Source organism: Lytechinus variegatus, chromosome 5 (assembly GCF_018143015.1).
Source record: "Lytechinus variegatus isolate NC3 chromosome 5, Lvar_3.0, whole genome shotgun sequence".
Taxonomy (NCBI): Eukaryota; Metazoa; Echinodermata; class Echinoidea; order Temnopleuroida; family Toxopneustidae; genus Lytechinus; species Lytechinus variegatus.
In genome coordinates this window covers 12,491,928-12,505,921 of record NC_054744.1, presented here as the reverse complement: position 1 = coordinate 12,505,921, position 13,994 = coordinate 12,491,928, and positions in this window count along the sequence as shown.

Sequence of the window (13,994 nt, the reverse complement as noted above, 5' to 3'; positions counted from 1 at the left end):
AACTGTTCTTCTAGTCATATTTGATTATTTTCTAGTCATATCTTACTAGAAAAAAGTTATTTCTGACTAGAATATATGTCAAAAATGTGACTATCAGTGATTGCCATATCAGTTGCTCCCAGCTGACTACTGGTCTAGTCAATTTGACTGATTTGTTTTAAGAGTGTAATTGATTGCGTTTCCTGGATACATGTCACATAATTCTACTTTTACTAAATGTTTTATGTTGTGGGTTTGTACGAACAGCTCTTTTGTGAAGTACGTAATTCCCCCCCCCCCCCCCCCCCGATGATAAATGTGTTGGGCGATTCCATGCTAGAAAATCAGCCATTTTCACAACATATTTCAACCTGCTGTCCAAACAAACGAGGTACTTCAATTTGTATTGTGGTAATAATGAAGTTCTACCGTGTAGTCGTGTAAACAAAAATCACAACCAACCAAAATATGTTGTTCATTTTCGAATTAGAGGTGAAAATGTTGCCTGTCGTATGGGACATTAATTTTATGGGTCCCTTTCGACACGCAACATTTTCATCTTTAATTCACCCAAAATCAAACTTTTTTTTGTTGATTATCAATTTTTCATATGACTACCCATCATCGCCCTGTTATGAAAAAATATCAAAATATTATAATTCTCATATAAATTGTTGTATTAAAAATTTACTTGTTTAAGCATGTTAAGTGGCCACAAACCTTTCATTAATATAAGTTAAATTATTAAAAGCACTGGTAAACGGGGCTTGTATCTTCGGCAAAGATTATTAGTGAATAATACTTTATTCAAATGCAAGATATCCTTAATATCAAGTGAAAATAAAAAAGGGGGGTAAATATACCCCTGAGTCACCCCAATAGAATCATAAAACATGCACTTGACTTTATGTTATAATTTGAACAAACCATTGAGCAACTATTACCGGTTCTTATATCACTTAATTAATTCTTGAAAACAGTAAGGAGAATGGAAAACTCTTCTTAAAAATATAATTTCCTTTACAGTATTTCCGATCTCAGCTCTGGAATGACTTTCCGCCCTTTTACACGGTGAAAAAATCGTAATTTAAACGATGATTCCTGTGCAAAATAAGGCTAATGACGAATTTTTAGCACGTGTGAAGCGAAAACTACGAATTCTAATCATAATCACGAATTCAAATTCTACTCTGGAGGTGAATTCCAGTTAGGTTTTGCTCAAATTATGGTACGAATTTTACGTGTGAAAGGCTTGACCTCCAAAATCTGTTTTGGGGCGGAGCTTACGTGTCCTTTCAAGCACTTCCGTAGATAATAATTATTGTCATGCGCTCGTCGAATCGATGCAGTGCTTTGATTGACAATTATTCACCAAGGACACAAACCACTTTCGCTCAGGAATTTGAATTCAAATCAGTTTCCGAACTTGACGTGTGAAAGGTCCGATGATTCTAAAGACGAATTACAATCATCAATACATTTATGATTCAAGATTCATGTGTGAAAAGGTAATTTGAAAGTTCTAAAATGTGGTTTCCAAGGGCAATTATTGTCTTTTTTTCCACTCAAACTTCTCAATTCGAATAATACTGTTTATACCAATATTGATAGACGAATTGTTGTATGGTTTTGGATATTAAAATTTAATTGAAATTCAATTGAAATACTATAAGTACACAAGGTAACATTGCATGTTTTAAAATGAATATTGAACTGTTTATACAGGCATGTAGGTGGCCAGGGAGATCCACACTTATTAGACGAGAGAGAGAGATATGAAGAAAGTGGTACGGTATGGGGAAGCGAGAAGTAGGCTACAAGAAACCGGAATGGGTTGATCTTTGCGGACACTGAAAGAATATCATGCCTTGCAATAATTCCTCCACGTTTATTCAAACTATATACTCTTATAAATAAACATCATTTCCTCTTTTTTTACATTCCCGGAGGCGTTTTGGGGTTTCTTTTCTTTTTCATTTACAGTAAGCATATCAAAATACGGGGAAGAAGCGGACACGATGCTTTTGTAATCAATCTGTCTCTGTGGGCAAATCATTATCACACTCTGTATAGGGTATCCATTTTAGGTATTTTCCCAATACTTTTTTTTATAATTCAACAGAGTAGATAAGGGATTATGCAAATCGTATGTAATTGCATTTGCGGGTCACAGACTGCCTTTTGAAGTATAAAAAGACCTCAAGTCCTCCTCAAACTCGCTTCCTTAATTTTAAATACAATTAATCTGCATAGACTAAAATACAAAGAAACATAGGCGTGTATTTTCCATTCATCCACCAATCATTATTTATTATTTGATTTAAAATCGTTATTCTTTTCCGGTTAAGAATTTTCCAAGTTTTTATCGTGTTATGATGCAAGGAGAATAGCAACAAATAACAAATGTATTTAATAAAGTTATTTTTATTTTTTCTTGCAATGATTAGAGCAAAACAAATATGACAAATCATATCTTACATATATTGAGAGTCACTTATTCCTCAGTATTATCCTTTATTAAGTAATAATATTAATGATCCAAATAAACTTGCAAAGATTTCTTTGTCCATGTATAGTATCCCAGTTTGGTATTGCGTTTGTATAAATTCAAGAAAAGAAATTATCGCAATTTTTCATTATGTATTAACCTTTAACTAATATGTATTAACCTTTTATACCGATTTTCTTTTCGTATATTTGTAAACCCCGACTAGTGAGGAGAGCTTCATAACAGAAACTATTTTCTCTTTTAGTCATCCTCAGGCACTAGTCGGTGGTAATTTCTTCCTCTTGTACACATTCTTTTTGTCTTTTGCCTGTCTTTTTAGAAATAAATAAATGAATAAACGATATAAACGATACATGGCTTTTTTTTCTTAATTATCGCGGGTTTTTTAAGAAGTTAATAAATTGATACAACCTTAGATTTCCTTCCAGTGCGATTCCGAAAAAGAGCTGGCCTGCTAAAAAAGAGAAGACATTTCCATTCTTCCTGCTTTATATTGTCAACCCTGGAGATTGCAAGTAACAGTTATGGGGTATTCATTTCCTTCAATTAAGAGTAGATTTGCAATGTTTTTATTTTCTTCAATAAACGCTGGATTGCTATTCGAAACGGGGGATTTGCCGAGTCTGGAGCGGTTCAAAATGCGCGTCGCCACATTTTGAAACGCAATATAGGCAACTTTCGTTTAATTGCATGCGTTTCTGTTGTTTGATAGCACTGTGTGATGAAAAGGCTAGATATTATATGAAGGAAAGGCTCAGACGCAAATCTTTTCACGATTCCCATCAATCTTCATGGCATGCTAAATGAAGAAAATTATACAATAGATACATAATGAAACAGTGTTTGCTGTGATGATATTTATAAACGAGGCATGCATCGTACGAGGATAAAAGCTGAAGGTGGCCGAAGAAAGTCCCAGAAAGCGAGAGGGGGTCAAGGGGTCGAGAGGCCGAGAGGGAGGGCGGGGATGGGGGAGATGATAAGGAGGGGCATGATTATGCTGTAATGCGTAGTAGTAGTAGTAGTAGTAGTAGTAGTAGTAGTAGTAGTAGTAGTAGTAGTAGTAGTAGTAGTAGTAGTAGTAGAAGTAGTAGTAGTAGCAGCAGCAGCAGAAAAGTAGTAGTAGTATAGTTGTAGCAGTAGTAGTAGTAGTAGTAGTAGCAGCAGCAGCAGCAGCAGTTAATAGTAGTATTCCTCCTGTATTTGAAAATGATAAGGAATGGGGTTTTTGTCACATTCACCCTATAAACAAACAAAACAGTGATTATTTTGGCACCGAGACGCAGAACGCTTCCAAGAACATAGAAAAACGATTGGCAATGAACAGCTGCGAGGTATTTGTTGAAAATTTGTGAACCTGTTTCGTTCTCAGTTCGGAGCAGACGAAAACTTGCAAATCAAATCATGCCGGAAGTCCAGGACGATCATAAACGAAACTGCTGTTTGGATGCACCGATTTTCGATAAAGACTGCTTAGTTCTTCTTTGTCATGAAGGGCAATTGCCAATAAATTTTCTATGTTCTTGAAAGCATTCTGCATCTCGGTGCGCAATCTCCCTACTAGCCACGAGCAAATTAAGTCAAAGTCAAACAGAAAGGATCAAATCACACTTATTCAGCGAAACTTCGTGGCCCGAACGCTCTACACGACACCAACAGACCCGGTTCTCGAATCAATCTGACAAAAGATACATGCATGAAATACTACACAGAGTGAGTCAGAAAAAATATGTTCTCTAAATTTGAAGTCTGTAGTATGAACATTTAATCATAGATTTATTGATATATCCTGATAGAATTACAGGGGCTGATCCAGCTTCCGCCAATAGGGGGGGGGGGGGGGCGATTTTTCCCTATATTTTCCCCGATCAGCTGCTCAAAATTGATTGTTTGTTTCTTCAAAAGGGTAGCCCTAACTGTCACTATGCCTTTATTCTTTTAAAACAAAAATATGTATTATCTCAAAAGCCTTATTTAAATAGTGCGAGCGCGAAGCGCGAGCTAAATTGTTTTTTGAAATTTCATGTATTTTATCCTGAAATTTGAACTTTCTGGGCAATGTTTGTGATCCTAACCATATCTGTGTAACAAAATAATTATTGCGAGCGCGAAGCGCGAGCAGAAAGTTTGAATATACACTCTAGACTGATGAAACGAGGACCTGGTAAAGACTGTTTGCAGTTAGCCATGAATACGATACATATTTCAATATTCGAATAATGCGAGTGCGAAGCGCGAGCTGAAAATTTTTGGCCGTTCTGTCCTAAACAGTGAATTCAAGGCACTTTTTTTAATCATGAACAGGATAGGTATATAAACTAAATGATTCATGCGTGCGCGAAGCGTGAGCAGAAAAACTTAGATTTAGACCTAAAACGGGACACTCTCTTCATGTAAATCACGAAAACTGGTGGGCAGTTGGGTATCTTCCTACATACATAATGCGAGCGAGAGGTGCGAGCAGAAAATTTTTGATGTTTTGATCGGAAACTGGATAATATACGCACGTTTTAAATAAAGAACAGCTGCATATCTGAATAAACGTGCGTGGGCGTGTTCTAGATTTAGACGTAGTATCGAGGCATTTTGAATACAACTTTTATAATGAAAATCAATCGAGCGCGAAGCGCGAGCTGAAAAAAATTATTTTCCGAACTGAAAAAGGGTTAATTTAAGCACTATTTGCATTGAAGTGGACATGGATCGCACTTAACGTTATTTTTCATTAATATTTTGATCTAGGACCGGGACATTCTAAGAACACTCGTCTTCATATAAAAATGATGACTATATATCGTCCTATTCCGCTTCCTTAGCGCGAGATACACTTGTCGATATTCCATTCGGAAAAGGGGACACTTTAATTATTTAGGAATTAATAAAAATGTTATATCTTATATGTTAATCTAATAAGCGTAATGAAACAAAATTTATTGATATGAAGGCCTGAAAACCAGACATTATTTTTAAGCACCTTTGTAATAATGAGAAGGATGCATTTGTAAAAATATATTTCTAACAGTTGTTGCGAGCGCAAATCACGAGCCGAAATCTCACGAAAAGGGTATTTTAAGCAGTTTGTTATCGAATTATTATAGAGGACTACATAACTCAATCATAATGCGGGCGCACGGCGCTAACTGATACGTTTTGACAATCAGACCTGAAAAGGTATATTTTTAGAACTTTATGGAATACACGAAGAGGATATGCACATGACAAATCAAATAATGCGAGCTCGCAGCGTGCGCTAAAAAAAATGATATTTATACCATAAAACGCACATTTTACAAAGCACCTTTTTCAAATTAATTTGTAAATCAAACAAAATAATGAAAGCCCGATGTCCGAGTGGAAATTATGTTTTGTATATCGGCTTCAAACTTCATATTTTAAGCTAAGAGTGTTAATAGAGGGTGCGTGTGTGTGTGGGTGTGTGCACATAGGTGTCTTTTGCGTGCGCACAATCACTTTTCTTTTTTTCACGCTTTGTTTCATTCATCAGCCAGTAACTTAGCGCAACTGAGATTTCACGACCTTCTGAAGATTGTCTCGTAGTCAGTCATGCGTGCCAAGATTCATATAAAACTGGTTCCAGACAGGAACGGAACAGGTTTTCAACCAAAATTTAAGGATATTGTGTCCCCTAAAACAGGAGAATAGCTTTTCCAGGACTATCAAAATATAAATGAACATATTATTATTTCATAATTATTAAATAATTAAAATGTTCGTACTACAGACAAAACAACGTCAAACTGATGGTACATTTTTTTCTGACTCACTCTGTAGGCCTATATTGAAAAGAGAAGAGAAGTGACATAATTGTATAAAACAAATTACGTTACTTATTTCTTGTTTTTACCAGGTCTGCGCTTTTGAGTCATTTTTTTTCATGAACCCTCGTCTGTGAGAAAGTTTAGGTGGGAAAGACGCCATGACAATGCCTTGTCCTCTGGGTTTACGAGAGCTCCCTCCGTTACAGAAAAAACCCTCTGTGGGCGGGTACTTTTCTGTTAGTTCGTAGGGAGTAGAGGTAGGTGTAGCAAAAACGGAGTCAATTTCTCTCGTAGAACGAAACTGCCGCAGATTCTTTGACTTTCAACGTAGACGTTGGTCATTAATTAGACCTCGTGTATGCCTATCCCCGTGTTTCCACTTTCCTCTACGTCCACTCATCTTTGAAGAATATCGAGTTCTTGATTGATTTACTGATTGGTTCGAAAAGTTATCCATGCCCTTAAACCCCACTGATATATCACAAGAATACACATTACCCGGTCAGTTGTAAAGGTAATCGAATTTTTGGAAACTGAGATCCATTTCGATGAATTCAGGGTGCCGATACTTCGGTTGTTGTGACCGGGAGAGAAGGCATAAGACGAGGATTCGAGGAAGAGAGATGGCGATAGAAGCATTTTCTAGATAAAAGAAGAGAGAAAGAGATAGAGAGATCCAAATGGGGAGAAGAAAAGGTTCCAGGAATGAGAGAGAGAGTTAGAGAGGGGGAGGAGGCAGACACAATGAGGATGTCAGAGGGAAAGACAGAGAATTAGTTCACAATAGTGGGATCACGAAGTAACGATGGTAACATGATCATCAATTCAACAACGGCCTTCGAGAAAATTACACTTTTATCTCAAACAGAAAAGGGATTGGTCAAAATAACCAATTTGTTGGTGAGAATGTTTCCGACTTTTTTTTTAAAAAGGGTCCAATCAAAATTATGATAAATTCTAACAAATAATTCTGTTGATTTCTACCAAGTTCAGTCGGACAGACTGGTTATTTTTACAGATCATTTGGAGCTTTGAGCAATCGATTTGTAATTATATAACAACTACTATGAAAAAAATCGACAATATGGCTTAGAAAAACACCCAGTTTACTTCTCAATATTCGGCTCTCGAAGGAACATACGGAACTGTTACTGTGACTTTCTTTCATATTCAGATATTTCTTATTTGAAATCTTTAACCGTGAAACTTCTCTAATAACCGAGTTCCCTCTCTCGATTCGCATCACGATGTATATGTATCTGTATGTGTGTGCGTGTGTATGTGTGTGTCCCCTGCATGATTATACCTCTCTTCTATTGTTTAAGCCATGATACATTTACTATTTACAAGTAGACATAAGTTGTTTTTCTTTTTTCACGAAATACTATTTTTTTCTGCTTATATTCCTCGAATTGTATATTTGTTTTGTATTATTTTGTACTTTTGGTTTGAACAAAATATTGGCAAATGCCAGTGACGTTCTAAAAATTTAATTTAATTCACGATTAAAACTGTCCTAATAATCGTGGCGTAATCGTAGTGTTTGTATGGCCCGTATTCTGAAGTCAGGTTTAATTCAAACTCTGGTTTTAACTTGTGGTTTAACTATGGAGAGCCAGTTGTTACATAAATCTATAATAGTAGATGTTCATTTTATCAGCTAATTTAACTCCCAAACATTATTAACTGCCCGGGAAGGACAGGTATGTGACAGTTGTCTTCACCATTAAAGAATCAGTAAGTTGTGACACTTTTTGAATTTTGCATGTTAGAATTGATATGACTAGTACTATTGTAGAAATAAGTACCTTGCCTTTAAATTTGATTCTTGGGAAATGTTTTTCACCTACATATAGCTTTCTACCCCCACACTGAAAGTCATCGTGACCTTTGAAAAAACTGATGTCAAATGGCCCAACTTGCCCCATAATATGGGGTAAGTTGTGCCACCGTCTGGGGTAAGTTGAGTCACAAAAACTACATACAAAATGTATTGGGGAGAACCAGCATGTCAATTTCTTGCTTGAAGTCTTTTCACTTGCTAATCCTCTATAAATACTAACACCCTTTAAAAGGAAAAGAGCATGCAGTTATGAAAATTTGCTCCTTTCAGCCTGCATTTCAATTGATTTTTACGATTTTTTTTAAAGATACATTACCAAAAGAATTACCATGGCTCAATTTGCCCCATTCTGTTTGGCTCAACTTACCCCAATCCAAACTTAGTGCGATAATTTTGTATCCACACATTTATTATGCATCCATCATATAAAAGACTATGACAAGAATCAAGATCCATACCTGGACTAACAATGTTGTTATCATGTCTTTACTATATTTAAAGACGTGTGTGTGTATAAAGCACTCTTTTTTACATTTTTGGCTGAAATTCATACTTTTCCCTCTAAAAAACTACTTATTGTTTCAAAGTTGAAAACAATAAGGTTAGGGGTTATGCTATGGGTCATCAATACATGACACCACCACAATGTCTGACTCAATCATTATTGGCCTGGGGCTGGTGGCTCAACTTGCCCCTATGCTCAACTTACCCCGCCTTCCCCTACAGTTCACAGTAATAGTCCGGCAGCCCAGGAGGTTTATTCAACCGAAAGCCGGACAAGCAAATGACCCCATAGCTGGATGGCATGGACCTTGAAGTTTACAAAAATGCATTGCTGCCGGGTTCTATGCGTGGTCTTCCCTCCGAAATGACGTAATATATGACGTCACTACAAAATGGCCCTATTTCACCATTTTTCAGACATTGTACACATAGCATGAAGTCAAGGGAGAATATCTCAGCCAAATCATGCTTGTTTTGTATGAAACTTTCACAATGTATTGTTCGAGTAGTGCACAAGAGATATGCAAAATTTCACGAACAGAAATTATTGTTTACATATGCAAATTACGTAATGAAATTTGCATATCATTAGTTTTGGAGATTTCTCGCATAAAAAATTGTCAAAAATCGATTTAGAAATTTATTTTCTTTTGTAGTGTACTTTATTTGATATTTTTTCTCTCAAGCATAATATCATTGTCTTCATCTATATCTCTACTTTAAGAAAATATATAACAGTAATTGAAAAAGACATTATAGACTGGGATTTCAGCCCCCTTTCCAATATGGTGCGCACGTAGAAATCGTGCGTTTTTGGCCTATTTTCACCATATGGCTGACGTGTGCGAACGATATGCCTACTTTATTGATGTTTCCTGCATTTTGCATGATATTAAATCTTCCAAACAACATATTTTCTTCTTCATTATGTCTCTGGTGATCAATCAATGATTTCAGCAAAATTTGATTGCCCACTGGGCAGTCTATAGGCTACGTTTTCAGCCTAGTTTTCAACAACGAACCTATACCATGTATGACTGCATCGTTGTAGTCGAGTCGGATAAGGGGGTTTCTATGTACCATCAAAACATTTTTCACTCAATGTTTTGGTATTTGCCTAAAGTGTCTAGTTAATAAAACTTGATGTTCCCTTCCCAAAATCGTGTCCAACGGAGTTCAAAATTGATATCTTTGGCGGCCCTCTTGGACATTTTTAATGAAAATCAATTATTTTCATATTTTATTGCACAAAGTCTGACAATGGGAAATTTTAAATCAATACGCATTTCACTAGGCATGCTAGGATTTGGATAGTAGAAATCGGTTGAAATTGTTTTCTGAATAGTCCGGTTAATATATTAAAAAAAAGAATTCATCAAAAATTTTGAACCAAAATGTTCAAGTGCATTGACATCTATCTGTTTCATCTTGCATCCGATCGCCTTTGTTGATGTGCCTAACATGCAGAAAATAACGTACTTAGCGATCGATAGAAAGGTATGTATTACTTGTATCATGTGTATGAGGGTAAAAGGCATTTTCTACACAAAGCAATTTTTATGATGATTAAATCTCTTGAAAAAGATAGAAGTTCGAGGCATTGCTCTGCATTTTCATTTTGCATGCAATTACTCTCGGGCACCTTAAAGCATAGTCCCACAAGAACCAGTAAAATGTTACATACAGTACCATACCATTATCCATAGCTTGACTATTATGATATCGTGCTTTTCGGAGCCCCCAATGTGGTAACATTTTGTTTTGAGTATGTAATTTTTTCCTTTAAATCACTTTTCTCTATCAGCTACATATAAAGAAATTGGGGCATAGCAAAGCCTAACCCTCAGGGGGCTGCCAAAGTCACCCAATCTTTTTTCGTATCTTGCCAGTTTCTCGGAAAATTAGTCATTTTGAGGCAAACAGTGTTTCTGCCTTGCGGTAAAGCCCTTGTTTTTGTTTTGTAACCACATAAAGATGACAAAGTAGGATCTTCTTTATCAGTTACATATGTCTATTTTCATTCTTTATTGTAAAAAAATGCAATGTTTGAGCCCCCAATCAGACAAAAGGGCATTTCTGCTATATAGTAAAGCCAGCTTTGATTTTGGAAACCACTTTGAAATAAAAGAAGAGGCATTTTTTTCTATCAGCTACATGTAAAAAAAGTGCGGTACATCGACTGCTACCTTCTTCAGAGGCTCCAAGATTGGCAGATTTTCCCCATATTGGAAAAAATATGGAAAAGGGGTGGGTGACTTTCGGAACCCCGGAGGGGATAGACTTTGCTGTGCAACCATTTATTAGCAGCAGATTGAAGAAAGTCTACTCCTTTAATTCCATGTAGTTTCAAAAGAATGAAACTGGCTTCAAACATATAGCAGAAACGCTTTTTGCCTGAATGGGGGCTCGAAAATAGCACATTTTCCCATAAACAGGTAAAGTATGGAAAAAGGGTAGGTGATTTCGGCGACCCCATAAGGGGGGTATGTTCCAATATGCCAACACCTCTTTATATGCAGCAGATAGAGGAAACTCTACTCTTTCGTCTCCATATAGTTTAAAAGCAATAAGAGTAGTTTTACTATATAGCAGAAACACCTTTTGCCTCAATGGGGGCTCGAAAATAGCATATTCTCCCCCAAAATAGTCAAATTATGAAATAGGGTAGGTGATTTTGGTGACCCACTAAGGGGGTATGTTCCAATATGCCAACACCTCTTATATGTAGCAGATAGAGGAAACTCTACTGTTTTGCCTCCATGTAGTTTAAAAGCAATAAGAGTAGTTTTACTACATAGCAGGAACACATTTTGCCTCAATGGGGGCTCGAAAATAGCACATTTTCCCATGATTTTGCAAATTACGTAAAAGGGGCGGGTAACTTTAGCAGTTCCAAAAGGGAGTAGGCTTTATGGTACCAGCACCTCTTTATATGTAGCAGATAGAGGAAACTCTACTCTTTTGTCTCCATATAGTTTAAAAGCAATAAGAGTAGTTTTACTACATAGCAGAAACCCCTTTTGCCTCAACGGGGGCTCGAAAATAGCATATTTTCCCATAAATAATTAAAATATGAAATAGGGTAGTTGAATTTGGCGACCCCCCAAGGGAGGTATGTTCCAATATGCCAACACCTCTTTATATGTAGCAGATAGAGGAAACTCTACTCTTTTGTCTCCATATAGTTTAAAAGCAATAAGAGTAGTTTTACCACATAGCAGAAACAACTTTTGCCTCAATGGGGGCTCGAAAATAGCATATTTTCCCATAAATAGGTAAATATGGAAAAAGGTTAGGTGAATTTGGCGACCCCCCAAGGGGAGTATGTTCCAATATGTCAACACTTCTTTATATGTAGCAGATAGAGGAAACTCTACTCTTTCGTCTCCATATAGCTAAAAAGCAATAAGAGTAGTTTTACCACATAGCAAAAACACCTTTTGCCTCAACGGGGGCTCGAAAATAGCATATTTTCCCCTAAATAGTTAAAATAGGAAATAGGGTAGTTGAATTTGGCGACCACCCAAGGGGGGTATGTTCCAATATGCCAACACCTCTTTATATGTAGCAGATAGAGGAAAGTCTACTCTTTTGTCTCCATATAGTTTAAAAGCAATAAGAGTAGTTTTACCACATAGCAGAAACACCTTTTGCCTTAATGGGGGCTCGAAAATAGCATATTTTCCCATGATTTTGCAAATTACGTAAAAGGGGCGGGTAACTTTGGCAGTTCCCAAAGGGGGTAGGCTTTATGGTACCAGCACTTCTTTATATGTAGCAGATAGAGGAAACTCTATTCTTTTGTCTCCATATAGTTTAAAAGCAATAAAAGTAGTTTTACTACATAGCAGAAACACATTTTGCCTCAATGGGGGCTCGAAAATAGCATATTTTCCCATAAATAGGTAAAATATGGAAAAAGGGTAGGTGATTTCGGAGACCCCCTAAGGGGGTATGTTCCAATATGCCAACACCTCTTTATATGTAGCAGATAGAGGAAACTCTACTCTTTCGTCTCCATATAGTTTGAAAATAATAAACGTGGTTTTACTAAATAGCAGAAGCACGTTTTGCCCAAATGGGGGCTCGAAAATAGCATATTTTCCCATTAATGGGGAAAATACGTATAATTATCGGGTAACTTTAGCAGTCCTCAGAGGGGGTAGGCTTTGCTGTAACAGCACACCTTTTTTGTAGCAGATAGAGAAAACTCTACTCTTGTCTTCACATAGTTTAAAAACAATGAAAGTGGCCGTATTACATAGCAGCAACACTTTTTGCCTCAATGGGGGCTTGAAAAAGCATATTTTCCCACAAATAGGTAAAATATGAAAAAGGGTGGGTGATTTCGACGCTCCCTGAAGGGGTATGCTTCAGTATGCTAGTAGCAGATAGAGGAAACTCTACCCTTCTTATCTCCATGTAGTTTAAAAAGAAAGAAAGTGGCTTTATTCCATATCAGAAACGTTTTTTGCCTCAATGGGGGCTCGAAAATAGCATATTTTCCCATGATTTTGCAAATTACGTAAAAGGGGCGGGTAACTTTGGCAGTTCCTAAAGGGGGTAGGCTTTATGGTACCAGCACTTCTTTATATGTAGCAGATATAGGAAACTCTACTCTCTCGTCTCCATATAGTTTAAAAGCACTAAGAGTAGTTTTACTACATAGCAGAAACACCTTTTGCCTCAATGGGGGCTCGAAAATAGCATATTTTCCCATAAATAGGTAAATATGGAAAAGGGTAGGTGATTTCGGCGACCCCATAAGGGGGGTATGTTCCAATATGCCAACACCTCTTTATATGCAGCAGATAGAGGAAACTCTACTCTTTCGTCTCCATATAGTTTAAAAGCAATAAAAGTAGTTTTACTACATAGCAGCAACACTTTTTGCCTCAATGGGGGCTTGAAAAAGCATATTTTCCCACAAATAGGTAAAATATGAAAAAGGGTGGGTGATTTCGACGCTTCCTGAAGGGGTATGCTTCAGTATGCTAGTAGCAGATAGAGGAAGCTCTACCCTTCTTATCTCCATGTAGTTTAAAAAGAATGAAAGTGGCTTTATTCCATATCAGAAACGTTTTTTGCCTTAATATGGGCTCCAAAGTGGCATATTTTCCAATAAATGGGTAATAATGGTATTTGCCCTTTAACTAAGCAAATAAAGACATACATATTGTCATGAAGCGTTACAGTATTATCGGTATATTATATCCTCTTTCGTGTCGAAAGCTGATATTTTGAAATAGTTGTTGATGTTAATGATTGAACAGATAGATATCAATGCACATGCAAATTTTTGACCAAAATCATGCCCATTTCGGGATAAATTTTATTTCAAAATATATCATCAGAAATCGAATTAAATCGATTTCTACTA